The sequence below is a fragment of the Schistocerca cancellata genome, chromosome 7 (assembly GCF_023864275.1).
Source record: "Schistocerca cancellata isolate TAMUIC-IGC-003103 chromosome 7, iqSchCanc2.1, whole genome shotgun sequence".
Taxonomy (NCBI): Eukaryota; Metazoa; Arthropoda; class Insecta; order Orthoptera; family Acrididae; genus Schistocerca; species Schistocerca cancellata.
The window spans coordinates 397,663,280-397,677,950 of NC_064632.1; the positions used below are offsets into that span (position 1 = coordinate 397,663,280).

Genomic DNA, 14,671 nt, shown 5'->3' on the forward strand with positions numbered 1-14,671 from the left:
CGAAAGTGCGCGAGGGTGTTGTTACGCGGAAACTTTTCCATTTTACCCATGTACGTCCCAATGTTTTTCTTACAGCATATTTCAATAATACCCAACAGAGTGGTGTTCCATTAACATTGGCACTAGTCTCATGGTCGTAATGATATACAGCTGGGCCTTTATTTTGGGATAACTGCTGCAGGGAAACTCTTATTCACTACTATTTAACTCTGCTCTTTACAGTATCGTACACTATGTGATCAAAAGTATCCGGACACCTGGCTGAAAATGGCTTACAAGTTCGTGCCACCCTCCATCGGTAACGTTGGAACTCAATATCGTGTTGGCTCAGCCTTAGCCTTGATGACAGCATCCACTCTCGCAGACATAGGTTCAATCAGTTGCTGGAAGGTTTCTTGGGGAACTGAGACACAATCTTCATGGAATGCTGCACTGAGGAGAGGTATCGATGTCGGTCAGTGAGGCCTGGCACGAAGTCACCGTTGCAAAACATCCCAAAGGTGTTCTATAGGATTCAGGTCAGGGCTCTGTGCAGGCCAGTCTATTACAGGAATGTTATTGTCGTCTAACCACTCCGCCACAGGACGAGCACTGTGAACAGGTGCTCGATGCTGTTGAAAGATGCAATCGCCATCCCCGAGTTGCTCTTCAACAGTGGGAAGCAGGAAGGTGCTTAAAACATCAATGTAGGCCTGTGCTGTGATAGTGTCACGCAAAACCACGAGTGCAAGCCCCCTACATGAAAAACACGACCACACCATAACGCCACGGCCTCCGAATTTTACTGTTGACACTACACACGCTGGAAGATGACGTTCACTGTGCATTCACAGTACCCACACCCAGCCATCGGATCGCCACATTGTGTACCGTGATTAGTCACTCCACATAACGTTTTTCCGCTGTTCAAGCGTCCAATGTTTACGCTCCTTATAGCGAACGGAGAGACGTTTGACATTTCCGGCGTGGTGTGAGGCTTATGAGGAGCCGCTCGACCATGAAATGCAAGTTTTCTCACGTCCCGCCTAACTGTCATAGTACTTGCAGTGGTTCCTGATGCAATTTGGAATTCCTGTGTGATGGTCTGAGTAGATGTCCGTCTATTCACATTACGACCCTATTCAACTACCGGCGGTCTCTGTCAGCCAACAGACGAGGTCGGCCTGTACACTTTTGAGCTGTACGTGTCCCTTCACGTTTCCACCTCACTGTCACATCGGAACAGTGGACCTAGGGATGTTTAGGAGTGTGAGAATCTCGCGTACAGACGTATGACACAAGTGACACCTAATCACCTGACTACGTTCGAAGTCCTTGATTTCGCGGGGCGCACCATTCTGCTCTCTCACGATGTCTAATGACTACTGAGGTCGCTGATATTGAGTACCTGGCAGTAAGTGGCAATACAATGCACCTAATACGAAAAAGTATGTTTCTTGGGGTGTTCGGATGCTTTTGATCACATAGTGTATGTTTCCAGTATCGTACTACCCATTCCTGACTCTCGTGATCGCTCATGAACATTAAGCTAACCTTGGACTTTCCTGTCTTACAAAATGTGTTCTATCTTTTGGATCTTTGCTTGTAGAACGTGACCCTAGTGTTATCGACTCGCGTACTGAAATACACTCCTGGAAATTGAAATAAGGACACCGTGAATTCATTGTCCCAGGAAGGGGAAACTTTATTGACACATTCCTGGGGTCAGATACATCACATGATCACACTGACAGAACCACAGGCACATAGGCACAGGCAACAGAGCATGCACAATGTCGGCACTAGTACAGTGTATATCCACCTTTCGCAGCAATGCAGGCTGCTATTCTCCCATGGAGACGATCGTAGAGATGCTGGATCTAGTCCTGTGGAACGGCTTGCCATGCCATTTCCACCTGGCGCCTCAGTTGGACCAGCGTTCGTGCTGGACGTGCAGACCGCGTGAGACGACGCTTCATCCAGTCCCAAACATGCTCAATGGGGGACAGATCCGGAGATCTTGCTGGCCATGGTAGTTGAGTTACTCCTTCTAGAGCACGTTGGGTGGCACGGGATACATGCGGACGTGCATTGTCCTGTTGGAACAGCAAGTTCCCTTGCCGGTCTAGGAATGGTAGAACGATGGGTTCGATGACGGTTTGGATGTACCGTGCACTATTCACTATTCAGTGTCCCCTCGACGATCACCAGTGGTGTACGGCCAGTGTAGGAGATCGCTCCCCACACCATGATGCCGGGTGTTGGCCCTGTGTGCCTCGGTCGTATGCAGTCCTGATTGTGGCGCTCACCTGCACGGCGCCAAACACGCATACGACCATCATTGGCACCAAGGCAGAAGCGACTCTCATCGCTGAAGACGACACGTCTCCATTCGTCCCTCCATTCACGCCTGTCGCGACACCACTGGAGGCGGGCTGCACGATGTTGGGGCGTGAGCGGAAGACGGCCTAACGGTGTGCGGGACCGTAGCCCAGCTTCATGGAGACGGTTGCGAATGGTCCTCGCCGATACCCCAGGAGCAACAGTGTCCCTAATTTGCTGGGAAGTGGCGGAGCGGTCCCCTACGGCACTGCGTAGGATCCTACGGTCTTGGCGTGCATCCGTGCGTCGCTGCGGTCCGGTCCCAGGTCGACTGGCATGTGCACCTTCCGCCGACCACTGGCGACAACATCGATGTACTGTGGAGACCTCACGCCACACGTGTTGAGCAATTCGGCGGTACGTCCACCCGGCCTCCCGCATGCCCACTATACGCCCTCGCTCAAGTCCGTCAACTGCACATACGGTTCACGTCCACGCTGTCGCGGCATGCTACCAGTGTTAAAGACTGCGATGGAGCTCCGTATGCCACGGCAAACTGGCTGACACTGACGGCGGCGGTGCACAAATGCTGCGCAGCTAGCGCCATTTGACGGCCAACACCGCGGTTTCTGGTGTGTCCGCTGTGCCGTGCGTGTGATCATTACTTGTACAGCCCTCTCGCAGTGTCCGGAGCAAGTATGGTGGGTCTGACACACCGGTGTCAATGTGTTCGTTTTTCCATTTTCAGGAGTGTACGTATACGGCAGTGGTTACAGTGTTTACAGCGGGATGGATCACCGACACACTTTACTATCCCGATGCAAAATTTTCGGGGCGAACAATTTCAAGGCTGATGAATTGAGTGTGGCCCATCAGCATCTTCGAATCCAGAATCTTACCACGCAAAACAACTCATTTTGGGTAATAGTCCCTATCCGTGTGGCTCAGCTTCTGGGTAACACTAACGAAGATTTACGGAATTGTTGAACAAGTCTTCCCACGTATAACTTCGCAGAAGTTGCGCTAGATGTTGAGGTGGCAGTGAGGGGATTGTAAGTGCACACACTAGTGTTGACAGCTCCAGTATCCAGATAATCGATTCTTAAGGACTTGTCACTTAGGAACAAGGTCTTGTAGTAGGTAAACAAAAATTAACTTAAATTCTCAGTAATTACATAAGTTTTCTTTTATGATAAATTGTGAACAATACACTAATACAACTGTACTCAAAATTACAGTTCAGTACATCAATACTACCAGCTAAAGGCTGATAATAAAAAGTTATACCGCAAAGTTAAATTGCATTTTTCCTTACTTTTCCTGTAACCCAAACGGCCCAGTCACATTCAAGTGACCACCGCCTAGGTTCAGCATATATGCAGTAACCACTCACACACGACAGGTGTCAGCACTAGCAATGGAGAGTATGTATAAAGCGTATGGGGGGCGGAGGGGGAGAGGAGGTGGAAGACGCGAGAAACAGTGCCGTCGTTGTCGTAATGTGGAAACGGAGTGATTTATCTGACGACCTAGCATTTCCGAAACAGGTAAGTTTGCAAAACTTGTTCACGTGCCGCCGTGGTGACGTATAGAGTGCATGGCGAAATCGTGTTATTCAAACCCGGCGCCGGGGCAACTGTGGTGCACCATAGATGACATGGTTGAACGATGGTTGCTGGACTGTGAACGGACGAACGGACGTCCAACAGTTGCGCAACTGACTGCCCAGACGAACCAAGGGAGTACCAACAGCGTGTCCTCATCGACTGTCCAGCGAACATTCCTATGTATGGGCCCCAGCAGCAGGCGTCTGGTTCATTCTGACTTCTGCCCCTCGACCACAAAGGCTGGAATTAGCAAGCGAAAAGTGTAACCGGACGTCCAATTTTTAGGGACAAGTGGCCATTTGCAGATGAATCACGTCTGATATTCCATTCGACAGATGGCCGTTGCCACGTATGGCGTGGGACATCTGAAAGCAAACACATCGAGCGAGTGTTACCCTCTAAAGAAGTGGTTTCGTGACACTCCAGGTGGGTGATCTCGTTATTTTGGAAGGCATAATTTATCAGCACAATTATACATCTATCCTTGGAGACCATGTTCACCCCTAAATGTTGTTTGTTTTTTGTTGTTTGATGGCATCTACGAACAGAACAATGCAGCGTGTCACAATGTTCGCAGTGTATGTGCTTGTTTCTAAGAGTATGAGGAAGAGTTTAACGTACTCCTCTGGCATCTAAACCTGCTGGATTTAAACCGTGTCGAGAGTATGTACAACCATCTCGACTGGGTTGGTCATGCCATGTGTCCTGAATCGAGAAATCTAGCGCTGGACTCGTCATGGCTCCACAACCCCGTCGGTACCTTACAGAAATTTCCTGACTCTGTCTCAGTGCACGTCCAGTCTTTTCACATCTCATAAAATTAATGTGACTGGACAGTGTTTGACTCATAAGCTCGTCGAGAAAAAACATTAATACCATAAAGGATTACATATGAGGAAACACATACATAACAAAGAATTGTAAGCTATGCATTTCTGAAGATGCTAGTGAAATTCCAGGTCAATGTATTTACTTGCCAACGGCCTTGCCGCAGTGGTAACACCGGTTTCCGCCAGATCACCGAAGTTAAGCGCTGTCGGGCTGAGCTAGCACTTGGATGGGTGACCATCCGATCGGCCGAGCTCTGTTGGCAAGCGGGGTGCACTCAGCCCAGTTGTTACTATTTCGGGTTAAAATCTACTACTTTGAACTGGGGAGGGACCAAGTTACTTCTCGCTATGGCCGTGTTGATCGCCTTGCTGAGTAATACTTCATTCCATGGCGTTTAATGCCCCTCGCTCCTACTCACTTGAACGTTTCTTGATTTCGTGTTTAGTGAGAAACAAAACGCGGGAGGCAAGTTATATTTAGGTGTGTCTATATTCTCAGTTCATTCAGTCTGTGGAAATCAGACTGGTTTTATAGAGTATGTTTGTTTTTCTAAACAGAAACAATTTCAAAGACGTAAAGTATACTAAGTAAATACATTGACTAAACTAAAACTCCTCCCAAATAGGCCATGAAGGCCCAACGGTACCGACCGGCCGCCGTGTCATCCTCAGCCCACAGGTGTCACTGGATGCGGATGTGGAGGGGCATGTGATCAGCACACCGCTCTCCCGGCCGTCTGTCAGTTTCCCAGGCCGGAGCCGCTACTTCTCAATCACTTAGCTCCTCAGTTTGCCTCACAAGGGCTGAGTGCACCCCGCTTGCCAACAGCGCTCGGCTGACCGGATGGTCACCCATCCAAGTGCTAGTCCGGCTCGACAGCGCTTAACATCGGTGATCTGGCGGAAACCGGTGTCACTTTCTTAGCACGAACGTCAATGGTCAATCTCTTTTGGAGGTCACATAAGTCGCTCCAGTACCGCATTACAATTACTACTGCACTGAATTCTGTTACCAATTCACCCCCCCCTCCCAACCCCTACCCCCAAGACACGATTTAAGTACCCTCAAACGCTAGAGCGGCCACCTGCTGGGTGTGAGTGGTTATGGCATTTTGGCGTCGAGTTCTTCGGTAGTCACGTTAACGTGACTAGATCCCGTGGAATGGCTCTGTATGACACTAAGAAAGTGAGAACAGTAACTTTCAATATTCTAGGTATTGAGCAACGTGTTGAGAAATCGGTGGTCTAACGTCCATCATGGTGAAAAGATGAGAACATAGCATGTTCTCAGTGATGGGATGGCTCAAGACTCTATTCTTGCTTAGGTTTCATTCAATCTTTACACAGCAGTCCTGCCGAAATTTACCTGCCAGAAACTGCAGTATGAAGATGACCTTGTAATTTCATATCAGGTGAAGATCTATCTGAATCTGAAGACCACTTAATAAACAGCCCCTCTAAACTCATTCCGACTTAGACTTAATGTTTCTAAAACAGAAGTATGTGTTTTCCTCCTCTCCAATCGTCTAGCATCAGCAGAGGTAATCTCACAATCTGGCCCTCTTGCCATAGCCAAATACAACGATGAACCAAAATAACTTTCTGTCACCTTAGACAGACTGCCGACATATCACAAACACTTTTCCAATACGTTTAATACGGTACTATCCCTGGTGAACTCAGATATGGAGCTGACAGACAGTACATGGGGAGCAAATATACACTCCTGGAAATTGAAATAAGAACACCGTGAATTCATTGTCCCAGGAAGGGGAAACTTTATTGACACATCCCTGGGGTCAGATACATCACATGATCACACTGACAGAACCACAGGCACATAGACACAGGCAACAGAGCATGCACAATGTCGGCACTAGTACAGTGTATATCCACCTTTCGCAGCAATGCAGGCTGCTATTCTCCCATGGAGACGATCGTAGAGATGCTGGATGTAGTCCTGTGGAACGGCTTGCCATGCCATTTCCACCTGGCGCCTCAGTTGGACCAGCGTTCGTGCTGGACGTGCAGACCGCGTGAGACGACGCTTCATCCAGTCCCAAACATGCTCAATGGGGCACAGATCCGGAGATCTTGCTGGCCAGGGTAGTTGACTTACACCTTCTAGAGCACGTTGGGTGGCACGGGATACATGCGGACGTGCATTGTCCTGTTGGAACAGCAAGTTCCCTTGCCGGTCTAGGAATGGTAGAACGATGGGTTCGATGACGGTTTGGATGTACCGTGCACTATTCAGTGTCCCCTCGACGATCACCAGTGGTGTACGGCCAGTGTAGGAGATCGCTCCCCACACCATGATGCCGGGTGTTGGCCCTGTGTGCCTCGGTCGTATGCAGTCCTGATTGTGGCGCTCACCTGCACGGTGCCAAACACGCGTACGACCATCATTGGCACCAAGGCAGAAGTGACTCTCATCGCTGAAGACGACACGTCTCCATTCGTCCCTCCATTCACGCCTGTCGCGACACCACTGGAGGTGGGCTGCACGATGTTGGGGCGTGAGCGGAAGACGGCCTAACGGTGTGCGGGACCGTAGCCCAGCTTCATGGAGATGGTTGCGAATGGTCCTCGCCGATACCCCAGGAGCAACAGTGTCCCTAATTTGCTGGGAAGTGGCGGTGCGGTCCCCTACGGCACTGCGTAGGATCCTACGGTCTTGGCGTGCATCCGTGCTTCGCTGCGGTCCGGTCCCAGGTCGACGGGCACGTGCACCTTCCGCCGACCACTGGCGACAACATCGATGTACTGTGGAGACCTCACGCCCCACGTGTTGAGCAATTCGGCGGTACGTCCACCCGGCCTCCCGCATGCCCACTATACGCCCTCGCTCAAAGTCCGTCAACTGCACATACGGTTCACGTCCACGCTGTCGCGGCATGCTACCAGTGTTAAAGACTGCGATGGAGCTCCGTATGCCACGGCAAACTGGCTGGCACTGACGGCGGCGGTGCACAAATGCTGCGCAGCTAGCGCCATTCGACGGCCAACACCGCGGTTCCTGGTGTGTCCGCTGTGCCGTGCGTGTGATCATTGCTTGTACAGCCCTTTCGCAGTGTCCGGAGCAAGTATGGTGGGTCTGACACACCGGTGTCAATGTGTTCTTTTTTCCATTTCCAGGAGTGTATAAGTTCCTAGAGGAACATCCCTTGCGTGATATGCTCTATAGTCGAATATTGAGCATCAGTTTGGCTCCTCAGTTCTCCTAGAGCGATGTGCTGGCTGCCACTATGGTACTATCAAACATCTGTCCAGCTGACTGTCGCCGATAGATAGCTGTAACAACTTTCGCCAGCCAGTTTCTAAGATTGTGGTAGTCCCTCTTCAAGAAAATTTACTCTTTCTGTCTAGGAAACGACTCACACCCAGAAGATCAGCGTATTAAATGAATGCTGAACTCATTGCTGAAAGGAAACGTGGGCATCGACCCATGAAAACCCAGAACGCTCCATTGGATTACGTCTATGGACATTCATGTATTGTCTAGGCCACTTAAAGTTTATACGGGGTGTAACTGGTACAACTGCGGATGTTTTTGCATGTGGAACCTTAATATGTTCACACATCAGTGTGTGATTGTTTTTTCTGTGCATCTAACAAACTCGAGATATTTTCTGCATGGTCGCAACCACACCAATAACGAGGGAAGCCCCCCATCGCACCCCCTTCAGATTTAGTGGTAAGAGAGCCGAGTGGACAGCCCGTCAAAAACTGAACACAGATCAAGTATGAAAACAGAAAGAAGGTGTACTGAACTATGAAAAAAAAGCAAAATATAAAGAGTGACAGGTCCAAGAGCAACTGCAATAAAGAGCATCTAAAAACACCAACAGTGTTATGGGTACATGGCCAAGGGAGTGGAGTGTCAAGTGGGCGAGCCGTGTTCAAAACTCCCACCTGCCTTTTTTTTGTTTTTTTTTCTTTGCACAAAATTTTGATCTTTCCGTCCACTCATTGGAATGTTTGTTCCCTTTTTGTAGTCTTGGCAGTTGTCATACTATACATTGGTTATAGAATATGAATCAAGTGGTAAGAAATGAAATGAAATGATCGTGTGGCATTGATGGCCGGGAGGCCCAACACGTTACAGTCGCAAGTAAATGTAATGAATAGTGAGACTAAGCGAGATATCACATAGTGGCCTCACGGAAATGAAAACAAGAAATAAACGGGGGTGAACTATATTGCGGCAAAGGAATTCAAGAGTCAAGACTTCCAAAACGGAAATAAACTTCAAAAAACGTTAAAAATATGTTTTGACACAGCACAGAGAAACAGTGTGATTGTGAAACTGTTGCATTGATTTGTTGTAGCTTACGTGACAAATTATTATGTTTTCACCATTTCCTTCGGAATGATCATATTCACATTCGCACGAACACCTATATCAAGCAAGGAGGAATATTTCGCTCATTAACAGTCGTACAGGTTAGGCGATTCGATAAAATATTCATATGATATGACGCACTGTCACTAATGCTGTATATATCACCAGACGTGTTTTCCTGTGGAGGATTCGGTTGACTTGCGCCTTGCCATCAAACATTTGCAGTTCGCATTAAACGTTTGCGGTTCACATTCCAAAGCCACTTCCTTTCGGCTGCTAATAGAGTAGTTGTGCAGAATCAGCTGTCATTATAGGTCTCTATCTTACACCTCGCTGTTGCGAACGGATGTTATACCACGACACAGACACTAATTTATTTGGATGAAGGGAACAGTGAAAAAAAAAAAAGAAAGAAAAGACTGGCTCGCCCACTTGCTAGTCCAACACCGTAACCACTTCACGACGACGCCACTTCTCTTCCTGGCTGCTCTATATTGCACTTCTTGTTCTTGGATCGTTCATTCTTTCTATTTTGCCTTTTTTTACAGCCTAATATATCTTCGTCCTGTTTTCATGCTTGATCTGTGTTCAGGTTTTGACAGGCTGTCCGCTGCACCCTCTTACAACTAAATCTGCGGGACGTACGGATGGGGAGTTTCCTTTGTAAGTGGACTACACCTGCGAGTACAGGCAGTTTTCCGTCCACATGTCCACACTTCAACACATAGCCTGCTCCCCAGAGAAAAATAAGCATTAATGGCTTGCTCTTGCCACACATATCCGGTGGTACAAACCAACCTAAAAACATACGACTTATAATAGGTATAATTATTAATTTGCAAATGACGTAAATACTGTTGTAAAGTTATTCCGTAGGTCATCCTCAGCCACTAACAGAAATATCTACACTTATACTATTACACTATGTACAGCGTGGCTTATGATAGGCCTCCGCTTGTAAGAGCGCAGGAGTGTATTTTGTAGCTGCGTACCGTCTGGGCCTCTCACGTGTAGGCATGAGAGTGCTGCCACGCCAGCAAGACAAATAGCTCGCCTTGGTGAACAGTACTAATGGTTACACCAAGAGTAGTTGAGGCCAGTCCGTGGACCAGAGGGAAAGGGCAAGCAATAGTTGAATCACTGTTCAGAAAACAGCAGCTGGGCAGTAATAATACTACAACGGAAGTCACGTGCATGTTTTCGAATGTATAGTTCTGTTACGTTTTGAGGTATCCCTTTACTTCATCGGCTGACAGAAACTTGTGGTACGCAAAATTTTGGTTCGTACCTTCCTAACACAATGGCTCGCAGTAGGGGGTCAATCCAACCAAGCAAATTATCTACATCTACATCTACATGGTTACTCTGCAATTCACACTTAAGTGCCTGACAGAGGGTTCATAGAACTATTTTCAAACTACTTGTCTACCATTCCACTCTCGAATGGCGCATGGGAAAAAGGAACACCTAAATCTTTCCTTTCGAGCTCTGATTTCTCTTTTTTTTATTATGATGATCATTTCTCCCTACGTAGGCGGGTGACAACAAGTACATATAGTACTGCAAGCCAATTCAACTGCAATTTCTGTCCAGGCAGCGAGGCCGTAACTTCATGTTGTCGCCCAGTCGGGTGACCGGAGCTACCAGAGTTCCCGCATAGCAGAAATACGGAGCGACCCCGGCGCCGATGACTGAGGTTCTATTATGGCTTGCGTGGAAGGATCTAGTGCTGTAGCGAAACAAGTATTGGCGAGGCCTGTATAAAAATTGCTCATTTTCACTTACATCCAGGTACTAGAAAGGGCTTACGATGGTCTACAGCCTTCGCACCTACGGACCTACGAGCTCCATGGGTCTATACGTCTTCTGCTGTGGACTTAGGCGCTTCTCGGCGCACCGCTGTGCTCACGCAGAGTATGCTGGTGACTGCGCGCTCTGCAACTCGGAAGTCTCTTGGTGGCCTCTAATTCGTGCCTGGAGACGTGCAGCTGTTCCTCCACTTCTACTTGTCCAGGCAAAGTACCTGAGACGTGGTACGTACTGGAATTAAGGGAAACGTGGAAGGGAGGACCTGCCAATATAACTTTCTTTCCACACAACCTGTTTATTAAACAATATATAACCAAATGTTTTTGTTTTACCAATGAACAATATACAACCAGAAATTTTTGTTTTTGCAGTGAACAAATTTGCAAAAAATTTTTTGACCTTAAACCTTCAGATGAATAAGTTTTTGCAAAATAAATCAAAACAGAAAACAATATGACAATGATTACAAGACGGTCAGCTCTGCATCCGCCCATTACCGGGTGAAACAGCGGTGTTTACTACAGCGCTGGACACAGTTTCTCTTATTAAATGCCCTCCTGCAACACATGAAAACTATATAAGCACCATTGATGACAATAGTGATTCAAATACTAAAAACAGATGACTTAACTTTCAATTTGAAAGCTGTATATCGAAAGGTTCGGGGTTAAGATGCGAACCTGTGCCTAAAGGTTAAACAGGGTAGGAAAATACGACAGTGATAAGGCTTACTTCAAAGCAATCAACCTCTTAATTTCAATCGACAAACAAGGTGCGACTGAATCCCAACCCGTCCACCTTGACAATCTTATATTAACTAAAGCGCTGGTGACAGTTGGCTGTTAATGTTTTCAAAGTTAAACTGATTGTCAGTAATAAATACCGCTCTGAAGGAACGTCCTAAAACATAACATGTTAACACTTATTACAAGCGAACTCACTCGGCGGTACCACAACATCCAGCTAAAATAATACAATAATGATCCGGTCTTTCAAACACAGCAACGCACAGCTTGTACAACAGGTTGTTAAGATTATAACGAATGACTGAGAAATACAAGTACAATCAAAGAATTGAACCGGTTAACATCTAAATGTAACCACAAGGTCCCCGTTTTGTTTAATGGCAACCTGTGCCTTAGTACAATTTTTCCGGTTGTATTTACGACCAGGAGCTGATTCCTTAGAACCTTAATGATCGGGTATAAACCGGAAAGGAAAGGCAATATAATAGCGGTACAAAATTTTCAAATGATAACTAGTGTCTTAGTTCAGTATTACGGCCTATATTTACGACCAAAGAGCCGACCGAGTAAAACTCTGAGCGTCGGGTACAAACTAGAAAATAATAAGGAGGGCAGGTAGACAACTATACAAATCACTGCGAGAATTACAGAATGTTACTCCCTTTCACCACCAAGAGGTTTCCTGGATCCACGGTGCGTCGCGGTAGTTACTGAGTTGTGCCGATCAAAGCTAGGTAGAAGACGGCAGCCAGGCCACTAGCGATCATCCGACACGAATGTTACCAAACAGCCGAAGAGATGTCGGCCTGCTGCTTGTAGTCGACGCTGACCCCGGAGAAGCACTCCGGTATCTTCGCTCTGAGCAGACCCTCCTTGCGCAGCTCGTGGCTTCGGCCACTCGGACCACGTGACCACCTCCTGTCGCGACGCTACCGCCAGTCCCCAAACTTCGTGCCTCCCTGTCGAGCCAGCGAACCCCGTATATACAGGGTGTTACAAAAACGTACGGCCAAACTTTCAGGAAACATTCCTCACACACAAATAAAGAAAAGATGTTATGTGGACATGTGTCCGGAAACGCTTAATTTCCATGTTAGAGCTCATTTTAGTTTGGTCAGCATGTACTGTACTTCCTCGATTCACCGCCAGTTGGCCCAATTGGAGGAAGGTAATGTTGACTTCAGTGCCTGTGTTGACATGCGACTCATTGCTCTACAGTACTAGCATCAAGCACATCAGTACGTAGCATCAACAGGTTAGTGTTCATCACGAACGTGGTTTTCCAGTCAGTGCTATGTTTACAAGTGCGGAGTTGGCAGATGCCCATTTGACGTATGGATTAGCACGGGGCAATAGCCGTGGCGCGATACGTTTGTATCCAGACAGATTTCCAGAACGAAGGTGTCCCGACAGGAAGACGTTCGAAGCAATTGATCGGCGTCTTAGGGAGCACGGAACACTCCAGCCTATGACTCGCGACTGGGGAAGACCTAGAGCGACGAGAACACCTGCAATGGACGGGGCAATTCTTCGTGCAGTTGACGATAACCCTAATGTCAGCGTCAGAGAAGTTGCTGCTGTACAAGGTAACGTTGACCACGTAACTGTATGGAGAGTGCTACGGGAGAACCAGTTGTTTCCGTACCATGTACAACGTGTGCAGGCACTATCAGCAGCTGATTGGCCTGTACGGGTACACTTCTGCGAATGGTTCATCCAACAATGTGTCAATCCTCATTTCAGTGCAAATGTTCTCTTTACGGATGAGGCTTCATTCCAACGTGATCAAATTGTAAATTTTCACAATCAACATGTGTGGGCTGACGAGAATCCGCACGCAATTGTGCAATCACGTCATCAACACAGATTTTCTGTGAACGTTTCGGCAGGCATTGTTGGTGATGTCTTGATTGGGCCCCATGTTCTTCCACCTACGCTCAATGGAGCACGTTATCATGATTTCATACGGGATACTCTACGTGTGCTGCTAGAACATGTGCCTTTACAAGTACGACACAGCATGTGGTTCATGCACGATGGAGCTCCTGCACATTTCAGTCGAAGTGTTCGTACGCTTCTCAACAACCGATTCGGTGACCGATGGATTGGTAGAGGCGGACCAATTCCATGGCCTCCACGCTCTTCCTGACCTCAACCCTCTTGACTTTCATTTATGGGGGCATTTCAAGGCTCTTGTCTACGCAACCCCGGTACCAAATGTAGAGACTCTTCGTGTTCGTATTGTGGACGGCTGTGATACAATACGCCATTCTCCAGGGCTGCATCAGCGCATCAGGGATTCCATGCGACGGAGGGTGGATGCATGTATCGTCGCTAACGGAGGACATTTTGAACATTTCCTGTAACAAAGTGTTTGAAGTCACTCTGGTACGTTCTGTTGCTGTATGTTTCCATTCCATGATTAATGTATTTGAAGAGAAGTAATAAAATGAGCTCTGACATGGAAAGTAAGCGTTTCCGGACACATGTACACATAACATATTTTCTTTCTTTGTGTGTGAGGAATGTTTCCTGAAAGTTTGGCTGTACCTTTTTGTAACACCCTGTATATCGGCAACCAAAGACCTTCTAAGGGCACAATCCACAGATACCAACTTTTGGTTCAAATGGCTCTGAGCACAATAGGATTTAACATCTGAGGTCGTCAGTCCCCTAGAACTTAGAACTACTTAAACCCAACTAACCGAAAGACATCACACACATCCATGCCCGAGGCAGGATTCGAACCTGCGTCAGTAGCAGTCACGCGGTTCCCGGCTGAAGCGCCTAGAACCGCTCGGCCACTGACGCCGGCTACTAACTCTTCCTGACAGATATTGGGAATGGGGCCGGAAGAGGGATAGTAGATACTACGAGCACATCTGAGCCAATGTCGCCATCCAGAACAGTCTACAATCTTAATGGAGCCACGACTCACTACCTGCTGCTTGCTGCGTGGACAGACTCTGCTGCTGATGGCTGCTACTTCTGGCCGCAGTCGGCATCATGATCATGCTGACCCATGTCGCCTAC

At 47.7% G+C, this 14,671-nt stretch overlaps 1 pseudogene; it reads left to right on the plus strand.

The window, feature by feature from the left end:
• Positions 1-4,883: 4,883 nt before the first annotated feature.
• LOC126093789 (5S ribosomal RNA) lies at positions 4,884-5,001 on the plus strand (annotated as a pseudogene).
• Positions 5,002-14,671: the final 9,670 nt, after the last annotated feature.